This window comes from Bos indicus, chromosome 1, assembly GCF_029378745.1.
Source record: "Bos indicus isolate NIAB-ARS_2022 breed Sahiwal x Tharparkar chromosome 1, NIAB-ARS_B.indTharparkar_mat_pri_1.0, whole genome shotgun sequence".
Taxonomy (NCBI): domain Eukaryota; kingdom Metazoa; phylum Chordata; class Mammalia; order Artiodactyla; family Bovidae; genus Bos; species Bos indicus.
In genome coordinates this window covers 75,217,256-75,231,242 of record NC_091760.1, presented here as the reverse complement: position 1 = coordinate 75,231,242, position 13,987 = coordinate 75,217,256, and the positions used below count along the sequence as shown (strand labels likewise).

Sequence of the window (13,987 nt, the reverse complement as noted above, 5' to 3'; positions counted from 1 at the left end):
CAGACAACTGTAACACAGACTCGTGTAGCCACATATGACCATCCAATGTGGGCTCCTTAATAGGCAAGAGAAGAAATCCAGGCGAATCCTGTGTTCTAACACAGGAGGCTCTTCTCTCTCACCTGTTTTACTCTGTCATTTCTAATCTGCAGCCCAGCTGCTGTCCTACCCTCCAACCAACGTGCCAATTTTAAACAGAGATCTCCATACTAGCAATAACACATCACAGCAAAAGAAGGACTGACTTTACAAAGCACAGTCTCAGAGATGCACATCTCATGTAGAGGGCTCTCTGAGAGGGGCACAGACACTGGTTGGCTCTGCTACGCATTAAGGCACAGACTGAACGTCTCACCTGTGTCATTTTCTTCTGTCTTCTTGGCACTTTCAAGTAGGTCATCTTGTCCCCATTTTACAGATGAGGAAATCAAGATAACTAACACTTGAATGAACTGTCCATTGCCATAAAAACTGAGCAGGGATGAAAATTCAGGTTGTTATCATACTCTTTTCACTATCCCATGATGCTTTCCAATTAAATGGGCTCTCCTGAGAGAGTAAATATTTAATATCTATGGACCTTTAAAACATTACAAGAAACAGTTAGTGGAAGCTTCTTTCTCTCTCCAAAAATAAATTCTATTTTTGAGGAAATGATTTTTAAAGCAGATTAAAAGCTTATTTTAGCCACCCCTGGGGAATGAAGTATTATGAGCAAAATGGGTCAAGGATTATAGGAAAGACATGATTACAAATGACTTTTTTAAGTGAACATTTAGTGCTGTGACACACAGCAATGTGAGCATGCACATGTGTGCTGCAGACCTAACGCTTTGACAATTCTAAACGAGCATGCCACAAGTGTTTTAATTCCCAAGGCATCCTTGAGATTCTTTCACCCCTCAAGACAATCTCTGAAAATGTTCCTATATATTCAAGTGCATAGCTTAATTTGCTTACTTTAATCAAATAGCAAAGCCTGAATTTTAAAGTCATATCCCCCAAGTTTTTGCTACCAGATTAAAGAGACAGAGAGTGGTCAAGAGCATTATTACCAAAGGACATACTAACCACTAAGCCAGAAGTTCTTACTGAGTTCTGAAACAAGATATTTTTCCCCCCTTTGTGGATAATAGTATCTACCACCATTACGTTCTTCCTCCGTGCAGAATTCAGCTCAGATATGCTGAACCATGGGGAAATAAGCATGAAGAATTCTGTGCCTTTTCATTGGGGGAAAAAAAAAAAAAATCAAAACAACCCAAGTGTTATCCTTGAGTGCAGCAAGAGATATTCCCCTTGTGACCCAGCAGCCAATGCATCACTGTTGATTAAAAAGAGGCTCTACTAGTGGCTTAGACAGTAAAGAATCTGTCTGCAATGCAGAAGACCCGGGTTCAATCCCTGGGTTGGGAAGATCCCCTAGAGAAGGGAATGGCAACCCACTCTGGTATTCTTGCTTGGGAAATCCCATGGAGGAGCCTAGTGGGCTACAATCCATGGGGTCACAAAGAGTTGGAAACGACCAAGCAACTAACACCTTCACCTTCTACTAGCTATGGTCTACACTATACACTTAGAATTGCTATGTTAGCTCAAAAACGACTGCAATTTATATAAACAAGATCCAGCAAAAGGATTTAAAATCTGTCACTGGCTAGCATAACTCCTGCTTAAATTTTATTTACTTTGGAAATTTTCAAACATAGCGAATTACAGAGATAATAGTATAATGAATCACCATGGACCCACTACTCAGTTTCAACAATTACTTTTGCCATTCTTTGTTTCATTTATCCCTATATTTTTTGGCTGTAATTCTTTAAAGTAAAGCCGAGATATATTCATTTCATTCATCAACACTTCGAGATATTTGTCTGACAAAATCTTCTTAGAACTGTAACCATTTTCACATCTAAAGAAGATTTAAAATAACTACTACTACTACTTATTATTATTATTATTATTATTAACTTCACCGATTTTACCCTTTTTCCTAGTATGTGTGCATATCCGTGTGTGTGTGTGTGTGTGTGTGTGTAGGACAGCTTGTTGATGCCATCCCTATCCTGCAGCCATGGTAGGCGATTTCCTACAAGATGGCAGCTGCCCTCCTCAAGGTCAGTGGTTCTGCTCCTCGGCCAGAGGGTCATCTCTGCTCGGCACCACTGGGAGGCACAGGGGAGTTCCCGCAGACACCAGCGGCAGGCAGCAATCAGCAGACAAATGCCCCAACTTCCCCAGACTGTGGTGGGACAATTCTAAGATGAGTGCTACACAGCTTCCCAGAGGGTCCCACGGGATGAATCTGCTCACCAACAGCCCCTTAACTGGCTTTTATCCCTTTGTCTCAACGGCTCTCCTTGCTCCCTCGTGCTTCTTACTATCATCTCGCAAGTAAGCCACTACATTGAGAGTTTACTGGAATCCTTCAGGGTGAAAATTTTCAGATTGATATACTTGGAGGGGCTTCCCAGGTGGCGACAGTTGTGAAGGAGAACCCGCCTGACAATGCAGGAGACATAAGAGACGTGGGTTTGATCCCTGGGTTGAGAAGATCCCCTGGAGAAGGAGATGGCAACCCAGTCCAGTATTCTTGCCTGGGAAAACCATGGACAGAGGAGCCTGGTGGGCAACAGTACATAGAGTTGCAGAGAGTCAGACATGACTGAAGCAATTTAGCACATATACTTGAATAGAAATGTCAATCTGACACTTTTCCTGACATGAAGAGAGACTCCAGAGCTACTAGATCTGCAACCAAGGGACTCCTATTACATATTCTAAAGAGAAGAAAGTGAGAAACTAGGAGCTTGTGAATAAGCTGACCATAAGCTATATGGCAACCTAAAGGCATCTCCTCTTGTTCTCTGAGAATAATTTAACCCTAGGACACTCTCCAAAGCACCAATTTTCAGCTAATGATCTTAGTCGAAGACTAAAAGAAAAACTAAAAGAAATAAAGTGTGACTTAAGACCATAATTTAACACCTGATTTTTTAAAAAAGATTGTAACAGTGCATCTTTCCTTTGATGCCCAAGAACAAACCAGGTAAATAAATGGAGTCTCTTACAAAGCAGTTTCCAACAACTGCCAGGAGATGGCACCAATACTCTGTTCATTTGCTAAGAGTTTCTGGAACCAAAGTCCCTGGTGGCCCAGATAGTAAAGAATCTGCCTCCAAATTGGGAGACCCTGGTTCAGTTCCTGGGTCAGGAAGATTCCCTGGAGAAGGGAATGGCAATCTACTCCAGAATTCTTGCCTGGAGAAGCCCATGGACAGAGGAGCCTGGCGGGCTACAGTCCATGGGGCTGCAAAGAGTCAGACACGGCTGAGCTACTAACACACACACACACACACACACACACAGAGTCATAAACTCCTCAATGAAAGCTCTGGGGAGACAGAGGTTTAAGCAAGGGACTAAGACTTGATATGAGTTTCCCTGGTGGCTCAGTGAAAAAGAATCTGCCTGCCAATGCAGGAGACTCAGATCCAATCCCTGAGTCAGGAAGATCCCCTGAAGAAGGAAAGAGCAACCCACTCCAGTATTCTGGCCTGGGAAATCCCATGGACAGAGAAGGAGTTTGGCAGGCCACATTCCATGGGGACACAGAGTCGGACACGACTTAGTGACTAAACAACAAGACTTGATAAGACTATAATAATGCACCACCCTAAGACCTATTTGCCCTCAGCCACTCAAAACTTCTGTCTTTCGGCCTCCCAAAGGAAATCTGGTTATTCAGGAGCTGACAGTCTCCACCTAGGAGGAGCCCAGACTGAAAGATGCTTTGTCTGGGCAGGCAATATGGCTGTCAACTGATTCTTAAGAGTACACTGAAGACCTTGTTGCAAAGTACAGTTTCAGCTCTCACTGGTTGCAGCTGAGATGAAATAAAGAAAGAAACCATGTATAAAGCTTCAGGAGCTAGGAATAAGGGAGACAGAAGGCAGAGGGGAGTTTTTGACATTATGAAGTTTAAGGCACTGCTCTTCATGTAAAACTGTTTCATTCTGACTACAAACAAACAAGCACACTCAAAAATTTCAGGAGCCCAATATGGAACTGATTTTTCTAAACCTGGCTTCAGTCCATTTGTGTGCTCAGTCGCTCAGTCGTGTCTGACTCTTTGCGACCCCATGGACTGTAGCCCGCCAGGCTCCTCTGTTCATGGGATCTTCCAGGCAAGAATACCAGAGTGACTGCCACTGCCTTCTCCAAGAAATCTTTAACACCCAGGGATCAAACCTGTGTCTCCTGCATTGGCAAGCAATGATTCTTTACCACTGAGCCACCGAATCCAAATAAATGCTGTCTTACATTTACAGTGCTTTGCAGTTCCTAGAGAACGGTCACAATTCTTTTCTCATTTGTTCTCAGCAGTAGTTCTGTGAAGAAGACTTAAGTTCTCATTGTACAGGTATGGAAGCAGGTGCATGGTGGCTAAATGACCAGTCAAAATAAGTATGCAAAATATCCACAGAGTTCTTTGGCCAAAACAAGATTAAAAATTAGTCTGACCACATATAATTACTTGAAAGATAGAAGGGTATGTTATTCGGGTTCTTTACCAAGTTATCAATTTGCTTGTTGCAGAGTGAGCAGAGGTCATGTATGGATGTGAGAGTTGGACTGTGAAGAAAGCTGAGCGCTGAAGAATTGACGCTTTTGAACTGTGGTGCTGGAGAAGACTCTTGAGAGTTCCTTGGACTGCAAGGAGATCCAACCAGTCCATCCTAAAGAAGATCAGTCCTGGGTGTTCATTGGAAGGAATGATGCTAAAGCTGAAACTCCAATACTTTGGCCACCTCATGCGAAGAGTTGACTCACTGGAAAAGACTCTGATACTGGGAGGGATTGGGGGCAGGAGGAGAAGGGGATGAAGAGGATGAGATGGCTGGATGGCATCACTGACTCGATGGACGTGAGTTTGAGTGAACTCCGGAGTTGGTGTTGGACAGGGAGGCCTGGCGTGTTGCGATTCATGGGGTCGCAAAGAGTCAGACACGACTGAGTGACTGAACTGAACTGAACTGAGTGAGCAGAAAAGGAAAGAAAGGGCTGAAAATGTAATGCTTGCTTTGCCGGAGGCAATCTACAGATGGTAAATCTAGAAGCCCAAGCTACGCCTAGACTGACTGGGTTACTGACAAAATGTCCATCTTTCCAGGTATAAACAAAAACACATTCGTTATAGAAAATAACTTGTCTTTATGTTTCAAGTAATGAGATACCTAAAATTACTACTTAATTTTTTTCTATGTTGTTATAATGCCTATTATTAGTGATGATCCCTTGTCTATATTGTCTTTATCTTCATTTAACTTTGAAAAAAAAAAGTTATTTCATTGAACTAATACCCTCAATAAAGTTTCCAAACAACAAAGTACTTAACATTCTAAAAATCTGCCACTTCAAAAAAATAACATCTCAATTAACAAGTCTTAAATTTTCTCCACTGTACAAAGCTGGAACACTCCATACAAAAGTTCAGATTAGTACAACTACACCCATACCTGGGGCTTCCCCGTGGCTCAGACCCTAAAGAATCTGCCTGCAATGCCGAAGACCTGCATTCAATCCCTGTGTTAGGAAGATCCCCTGGAGAAGGGCATGGCTACACACTCCAGTATTCTTGCCTGGAGAATTCCATGGACAGAGGAGCCTGGTAGGCTACAATCCCCAGTCCATGCGGTCACAAAAAGTCAGACACGACTGAGTGACTAACACTTGCACATCCATACCTACAATTTAAGGAAGGACTAGGGAATTGGTAGAGAACCCTCCTGCGAATGCAGGATTTTTAAGAGATGCAGGTTTGATTCCTGGGTTGGGAAGACCCCGTGGAGTAGGAAATGCCAACCCACTTCAGTATTCTTACCTGGAGAATTCCATGGACAGAGGAGCCTGATGGGCTACAGTCCACAGGATTACTTAGAGTCGGACACAGCTGAAGTGATTTAATGCACACACACAGGGAATTAAATACATGTTTCCAAGGAAAACAGATGTGGAAAAAAGTCCTGACAGCCTAATAAAGAGCAGAATCTGAGCCACAATTTTCTCCCTGATAATACTTCCAGTGTCTAGATAAAAACATACTTTATTGTTTGAGCTTGAAAATGTTCACATCAAGAGAAGTTACACTTGAAAAACATCTAGCCAAAAAGCCCCGTGCAGAGGTGGAAATTTGCAGTTTAAAAGCATGAGTAGTTCATTTAAAAGACGGTCAAATTGTTGTGGTGTTTTACAGTCCAGGGCGGCAAAAAAAAAAAAAAAAAAAAAGTTAAAAACAGTCAAAAAGAGAGTCTCTTCATGCTGACAAGTCAAAGTGATACTTTGAAAGATGACTTCTTTCTCCTACTTTTCCTCCAACCATCAAAAAGCACCAAGAGTCAGTGGTATGAGGATGAAAAGGGAAATTCAATATTCTAGCTTCAGAGATTGTAAACTATAATGGTGGCTAAGAGACATATAAAAGGGCTTGGTTTGTGTTTTCTTTAAAAAAAACAACTTTACACTGTTGAAGGATGTCCTTTGAACCAGACACCAACTTGGTAACTCGTGGACTCCAGGGGATGAAGTTGAAATTGTATGTGTGTCGTGCACAAAGAGTAAGAATGAAGCACAGATTACTGAGCTCAGAACTTATCCAAGGTCTGCAGCGCGACTGTCATGGGACACAGCATGTTGCTGAAGCCCTGGGCAAGGGTGACGCAGCACAGCAGCCGACAGAGGTGCCAGCTGAGCCCTCAGTCCTGACCCTCAGCCCAGGGCCCTCTCCACACCATTCCGGAGCCACTAGCCCTGCATGGGAAAATCCTGGTCTCCATGCCCCACCCCAGAAGGACTGAAACATACTCTCTAAGGAGATGTGTGTGTTTTAAACCAGCAATTTAAAAAAATGCTTTTAAAAAATGGAGACTGTCTGCTCCCTTCCTCAATTTCAAAGCAGAAAGTTTAATTACATGGACTTAAGAAAGGCAGAGCTGGCAGGTTAGAGGAAGGGGTTCACTGGACCTGTGATTCACTCAAACCTTGAAGAGCTTAAGACTAGCCATCCTTCAAATCAGGAAAGATTTAACTTTGGTGGGACTTTTAGAAACAGGACAGTAATTGAGGTCAGGACATCTCTCATGCCTCACAACTGGGGGACTCATTTACATCTCCACCCTCCAAGTTATTCAATTTGCTCTGAATGAAAAGGATACTTTTGCTAGATTCCTGCCAATTATTTTCAATGCCTTCTATCACTCTCTACCCATCAGACAGTGGCTGATTTCTGTCTTCTATTTAATCTTAAACTTGAGGAACCCAATTGTATAATCAATGGAAATCCTGAAAGTGCTCTGTACGCACTCACCCTCACTCGGGAGTCCGTATGTGGGTCCGTGAGCATCCACTGTGGGGCTGACTGGCAGCCGAGCAACACACCTGTGGCGATGGGCACAATGACCGCTCAGTCCATGAAATCAAAATCACGCCATTTAGACAGAAGTGTACAGTTTCCAAAGCTATCAACTTACTGACCAGGAGGTGAATTCAGGTGCAATGAGATTTAATACAGATACCCATAGTCCTACTGTGTCCCTTCCAAAAATTCAGTGAAATCAGGTTTCAATGAAGTGGGGAAAAGACTAAATGACAAGCATTCTTTTAAAAGATGATGCCAGCTTGAGAAAGGTCCTTAAAGAGGTCATTAAAACACAAGTGTGATGTGACTGTGAGATGCAGAAATCTCATTTTAAGGTCGTTACAAAAAGGACATGTGTGCACTGATCCAAGTCTTGTCACGAGACGTTCACCTTTCAGATGAATAGCTCCATAATTCCATTTTACAAGGGGGAAGAGGCGGTTTGGGGAGAAACCACCCAGCAAAACCAGAGGACATTCTCCATGTTTCCACTAGAGGGCACGTCTTCCTAATTTTTCTTTAAGGTTGTTGGCCAGGCTACAAGCCGAAGGATAGGTAGGAGAAAGGCCTGAAGGTTGGATATACATTTTAAAAATTAATTCCTGGTTGTACTGATATGCTTCCAGAGTGAGTCCCAGATGGATCTGGGTTTCAGAAACAGTGTTCCTTACTGATGACTCCCCAGTGTCCACATGCTGCTTGCAGCAACTCTTTTGAAATGGTGGAATGTCATACAACCACTGATAAATTTCCATAGCTTTAAGATCAACAGGGTATACGGAAAAGAGAGATACCTTAAGAGATAGGGTGGATGATGTGATGGAGAGATGACGAGTTTAGGATATAGAAAAACTTGAATGTGAACCCTAGTTTTGTGACGTCTGGATAAGTGTGGAACTTCTCGAGATTTTTGTTTCCTCATTTAAAAAAAAAAAATGAAGATAATATCGCCTCTTTCACAAGGTTATTATAAGACTTGCCTGCAATAGTTACATAAAGCTCCCAATATAGGTTCTGGAACTTTGCAGATGCTGAGAAATTGTAATTTTCTTTTTAAATTCTGTTCATACTTCTCTGGGTCAATTAACATTACTGACTTTTAACTTGCCATTTGGGCATGTGATTTTTTTTTTTTTTTTTTTTTTTTTAGGAAATGTTCCAGTATTTGCCTATTTATTCAACCATCTCTCTCTCTCTCTCTTCTTTTTATTTTTGTTTCCCCATGTTTGTCATGTAATGTGGGTTGAATGAATCAAAGCTCGTAACAACTCTGCCAACTTTTAAGGGACAGAAAAGCATTTTTAATGAAAAGTTAGTGCAATGTACCTGGTTGACAGGAGTGACAGATGGAGGGAAATGAGAGAAACAGAGAAAGACAGGTGTACTGATGGCTCCGTGGGTAAAGAACCCACCTGCAATGCGGGAGACACAGGAAATGTGGGTTTGATCTCTGGGTCGGGAAGATACCCTGGAGGAGAAAATGGCAACCCAGTCTAGTATTCTTGGCTGAAAAATCCCATGGATAGAGGGAGCCTAGTGTGCTACAGTCCAAAGAGTTGCAAAGAGTCAGACACAACTGAGCAACCAAGCACACACCCACTGATTTTTATGGTCCGTTTCGTTTAATACGGTCTTTGTGTTCCCTGTGAATTTGGTATATGAACAAAATGTAGTGAAATCCTTGATCCTGAACAGATTCTGTCTTATAACCACAGTGGTGCTCTAATGACCACGCAGAAAAATAATCTGGAGAAATTCACTAAAACAGACTGTTGGGCCTCGGCCACCATGGTTTCTGAGTCAGTGGTGCTGGTGCGGACCCCAGAAGGTGCATTTCTAACCATTCCCAGGTGATGCTGATGCTGCTGGTCCCGGATCACACTTTCAGACCTGGTTTAGCAGAACCACAAAATTTACAATCCAAGTGCGAGAAAGAACATGGAATCAGATTAAGAAACTGAGGCACTAGTCCTGATCTTCCCTTAACTCACTGTGTGGGGAGGAAGGTTCAGTACTGGTCACGTCCAGTTTGCTTACCTGGAAAGAGGAACCATGTCTCTCTGGTTAGTGGCTCTAATGGTAAAGAACCCACCTGCCAACACAGGAGACATAAGAAGCATGGGTTCAATCCCTGGGAAGATCCCCTGGAGGAAGAAATGGCAACTCACTCCAGTATTCTTGCCTGGAAAATCCCATGGGCAGAGGAACCTGGTAGGCTACAGTCCCTGTGGTTGCAAAAGAGTGGGACATGACTTAGCACGCAGGAACTCCAACCTGACTGCATCGGGGAATGCCCAGATTAGGGGGTCTGCAAGGGAAAACCACTAGACCATTCAGGTATGATCTAAATCAAATCCCTTATGATTATACAGTGGAAGTGAGAAATAGATTTAAGGGCCTAGATCTGATAGATAGAATGCCTGATGAGCTATGGAATGCGGTTCGTGACACTGTACAGGAGACAGGGATCAAGACCATCCCCATGGAAAAGAAAAGTAAAAAAGCAAAATGGCTGTCTGGGGAGGCCTTACAAATAGCTGTGAAAAGAAGAGAAGCGAAAAGCAAAGGAGAAAAGGAAAGATATAAACATCTGAATGCAGAGTTCCAAAGAATAGAAAGAAGAGATAAGAAAGCCTTCTTCAGCGATCAATGCAAAGAAATAGAGGAAAACAACAGAATGGGAAAGACTAGGGATCTCTTCAAGAAAATCAGAGATACCAAAGGAACATTTCATGCAAACACGGGCTTGATAAAGGGCAGAAATGGTATGGACCTAACAGAAGCAGAAGATATTAAGAAGAGATGGCAAGAATACACAGAAGAACTGTACAAAAAAGATCTTCATGACCCAGATAATCACAATGGTGTGATCACTCACCTAGAGCCAGACATCCTGGAATGTGAAGTCAAGTGGGCCTTAGAAAGCATCACTACGAACAAAGCTAGTGGAGGTGATGGAATTCCAGTTGAGCTATTCCAAATCCTGAAAGATGATGCTGTGAAAGTGCTGCACTCAATATGCCAGCAAATTTGGAAAACTCAGCAGTGGCCACAGGACTGGAAAAGGTCAGTTTTCATTCCAATCCCAAAGAAAGGCAATGCCAAAGAATGCTCAAACTACCGCACAATTGCACTCATCTCACACGCTAGTAAAGTAATGCTCAAAATTCTCCAAGCCAGGCTTCAGCAATATGTGAACCGTGAACTTCCTGATGTTCAAGCTGGTTTTAGAAAAGGCAGAGGAACCAGAGATCAAATTGCCAACATCCACTGGATCATGGAAAAAGCAAGAGAGTTCCAGAAAAACATCTATTTCTGCTTTATTGACTATGCCAAAACTTTTGACTGTGTGGATCACAATAAACTGTGGAAAATTCTTCAAGAGATGGGAATACCAGACCACCTAATCTGCCTCTTGAGAAATTTGTATGCAGGTCAGGAAGCAACAGTTAGAACTGGATATGGAACAACAGACTGGTTCCAAATAGGAAAAGGAATACGTCAAGGCTGTATATTGTCACCCTGTTTATTTAACTTACATGCAGAGTACATCATGAGAAACGCTGGACTGGAAGAAACACAAGCTGGAATCAAGATTGCCAGGAGAAATATCAATAACCTCAGATATGCAGATGACACCACCCTTATGGCAGAAAGTGAAGAGGAACTACAAAGCCTCTTAATGAAAGTGAAAGTGAAGAGTGAAAAATTTGGCTTAAAGCTCAACATTCAGAAAATGAAGATCATGGCATCCGGTCCCATCACTTCATGGGAAATAGATGGGGAAACAGTGGAAACAGTGTCAGACTTTATTTTTTGGGGCTCCAAAATCACTACAGATGGTGACTGCAGCCATGAAATTAAAAGACGCTTACTCCTTGGAAGGAAAGTTATGTCCAACCTAGATAGCATATTCAAAAGCAGAGACATTACTTTGCCAACAAAGGTTCATCTAGTCAGGGCTATGGTTTTTCCTGTGGTCATGTGTGGACGTGAGAGTTGGACTGTGAAGAAGGCTGAGCGCCGAAGAATTGATGCTTTTGAAGTGTGGTGTTGGAGAAGACTCTTGAGAGTCCCTTGGACTGCAAGGAGATCCAGCCAGTCATTCTAAAGGAGATCAGCCCTGGGATTTCTTTGGAAGGAATGATGCTAAAGCTGAAACTCCAGTACTTTGGCCACCTCATGCATAGAGTTAACTCATTGGAAAAGACTCTGATGCTGGGAGGGATTGGGAGCAAGAGGAGAAGGGGACGACAGAGGATGAGATGGCTGGATGGCATCACTGACTCGATGGACGTGAGTCTGAGCGAACTCCGGGAGTTGGTGATGGACAGGGAGGCCTGGCGTGCTGCGATTCATGGGGTTGCAAAGAGTCGGACACGACTGAGCGACTGATCTGATCTGATCTGAAGGTATTTCCGGAAGAGATCAGCATTTGAACTGATAGTCTCAGTAAAGCAGATGGCCCTCCCCAATGTGGATGGGCAGCATCCAATCTGTTCAGGGCCTGAATAGAACAAAAAGGTGAAGGAAGGAAGAAGCCAGCCCTTTTACCTGCCTCACTTCTTGAGCCAGGATATGTTGTCTTGCCTTCTCCCATCCTCAGGCTGAAATTTACTCTATTGGCTCTCCCCTAGTTCCAGGCCTTCAGACTCAGACTGAGTTACAGCTCCAGCTTTCCTGGTCTCCAGCTTGCAGTCAGCAGACAGAGAGAATTCTCAACCTCCATAATTACAGGAGCCAATTCCTAATAATAAATCTGGTTTTATATCCTGCTGGTTCTGTTTCTTGGAGAACTCTAATACACAGCCATTAAAGATTTCTTTAAAAGATTGGAAAGTGAGAGTCCTAGGTTTTAGTCTGGGTTCTGCCTCTGACTTACCCTGGACACACACTTGACCTTTTGGGTCATAGTTTACCATCCAACAAAAGGTATAGAGATAAGATGATTTCTAAGGTCTTTTTGAATGTAAAAATGCTATGGTCCTAGATGAGAACTTGAGCAGGGACTGAGGCTGGGAGCAGGTAGGTAGGTCTCAATCTAGGGAACAGCATCTCCCCTCCCAGAGCTGAGGGCAAGCTCTTTTATTCCGTCTGCACGGATCTAGCCAGCAGTAACCTGAGGGCCACATATAAGCATTGCCCACAATTCAGTATAGATCAGTCCCAGAACCTAAGGGTGCCACAGCCCTGCTAGCTCTCAGCATGAGCTCTCAAACATTCCAAAACCAAGGTCCGCACTGGCTATCATTACTGCAAACAGTTCATCTGTCATTAGACCACCAGAGCCTTATGCCATCCATTTAGTTGACAAATGCTTAAGATTCTGGCTCTAAAATGTATGCTGTATCATGCTCTCCCCATACATCCCATGAGCTCAGGCTCTCATGTCTCTCACAAGGACAATGGTAATACCTCTTAATTGGACTCCACTCCTCTCCATCATCTCTCAGCATATGCAGCTAAAAGGAGCTCCTTCCAGGGTAGCTCTGACCACTCACATGCTCAAAACCCTAGAGGGTGACAACGATCCCTGCAGCCAAGGCCCCCCACATTCTGAGGCCAACCTCCATCCTACTTCTCTCTTATGCTCAGTGGTTCCAGCCCTAAAGTGGACCCCTCAACCTCTACCGGTCTGCTACATATGTCCTTGTTTTCCAGCTCCCAAACCTTTATTCATTCTCTCTTTAGGGCCTGCCATCCTTGCCTTGGATCCATACAGTCAAAGCTATGGTTTTTCCAGTAGTCATGTAGGCATGTGAGAGTTGGACCATAAAGAAGGCTGAGCACCAAAGAGTTGATGCTTTCAAACTGTGTGCTGGAGAAGACTCTTTAGAGTCCCTTGGATAGCAAGGTGATCAAACCAGTCAATCTTAATGGAAATCAACCCTGAATATTCATTGGAAGGACTGATGCTGAAGCTCCAATACTTTGGCCACCTGATGCAAAGAGCCAACTCACTGGAAAAGACCCTAATACTGGGCAGGAGGAGAAAGGAGCAACAGAGGATGAGACAGTTGGATGGCATCACCAACTCAATGGACATGAGTTTGAGCAAACTCCAAGAGATAGTGAAGGACAGGTAAACCTGGCGTGCTGCAGTCCATGGGGTCGCAAAGAGTCGAACACGACTTAGCAACTGAACAACGACAACATCCTTGCCTACAGAAATGTCACCAACTCCATCTAAAAGTTTTTGCCTCCTAACCTTCACAGTCACACATATGATTTCCTTTCTTTCTTTGTACAATCTTTTGATTACTCTGTTTTATGAGATTTATGTGGTGCCTCATACCACAGTCATCATTCCCAAATTTCACATAAGACAATAAGTTTTTTGAGGACTCACTCATGTCCACCTGAGTCCTGTGTTTAGCCTACTGACATCTAGAAATAGTCCAGCCTGATACAGAATGTCTCACTGTGAGATAAAACAGCTCATACACAATTGGCAAATAGTGAAATTGTGTCAGCACAATAAAGGTAGTGTTAGTTCACATGCAATTTTCCAAGAACATTTAATATTTTGCAGAACCAAGGAACAGCCAAACAAAACATGCTCAAACA

General features: G+C 43.1%; 1 protein-coding gene across 5 annotated transcripts in view; it reads right to left on the bottom strand.

Annotated features, from left to right (window-relative positions):
* Window positions 1-13,987, bottom strand: part of MB21D2 (Mab-21 domain containing 2) — a 122,771-nt gene that overhangs the window by 14,052 nt on the left and 94,732 nt on the right. The gene's annotated exons all lie outside the window — the stretch shown is intronic.